Source organism: Sinocyclocheilus rhinocerous, unplaced genomic scaffold, assembly GCF_001515625.1.
Source record: "Sinocyclocheilus rhinocerous isolate Xijiao unplaced genomic scaffold, SAMN03320098_v1.1 scaffold708, whole genome shotgun sequence".
Lineage (NCBI taxonomy): Eukaryota > Metazoa > Chordata > Actinopteri > Cypriniformes > Cyprinidae > Sinocyclocheilus > Sinocyclocheilus rhinocerous.
This window is the reverse complement of record NW_015635523.1, coordinates 302,939-303,729: the sequence shown is the minus strand read 5'-3', so window position 1 is coordinate 303,729 and position 791 is coordinate 302,939. Positions and strand designations below refer to the sequence as shown.

Below are 791 nucleotides of genomic sequence, written 5' to 3'. Positions count from 1 at the left end.
TTATTTTTATTTTTTTTTTTTATGTATATATATATATATATTTATCCAAAGCGACTTACAAATGAGGACAATGGAAGCAATCAAAATCAACAAAAGAGCAATGATATGTGATATATATGACAAGTCTCAGTTAGCTTAACGCAGTACACGTAGCAAGGTTTTTTTTAAATTATATAATAAATATAAAGAAAACAGATAGAATATAAAAAGAATAGAATAGAGCAAGCTAGTGTTAGAGCTTTTTGTTAATTGTATAATAAATAAAAAGAAAATAAATACATAGAATAAAAAAAGAATAGAGAAGCTATTGTTAGTTTTTTTGTGTATATATACACACACACACACACACATATATATATATATATATATATGTGTGTGTGTGTGTGTATAATGTGTAATTATTTATTATTCTGGGGTCAGTAAGATTTGTTTGTGTATTTATTTATTTAGGGGAAAAATTCATACTTTTATTCCAAAAGGACACATTAAATTGATCAGAAGTGACAGTAAAGAAATGTTACAAAGAATTTGTACATCAAATAAATGCTGTTATGTTGGACTTTTTATTCATCAAAAGAACAAAAATATTAAGCAGCACAACATTGACAATAATAAGGAATGATTCTTGAGCATCAAATCAGCATATTTTAAAGGATCATGTTATATCACAGTAATAAATTCTATTTTGTTTTGTATTTTACTAAATATATTCAAATAAAAAACATTAGTATTTTATTAATATTAACAACAACAACAAACAATAATAATAATAATAAAATAGCAATATATAT

General features: G+C 22.9%; 1 protein-coding gene across 1 annotated transcript in view; it reads left to right on the top strand.

The window, feature by feature from the left end:
• The window catches only part of lhfpl6 (LHFPL tetraspan subfamily member 6), a 28,577-nt gene that overhangs the window by 26,536 nt on the left and 1,250 nt on the right, over window positions 1-791 (top strand). The window lies entirely within an intron of this gene.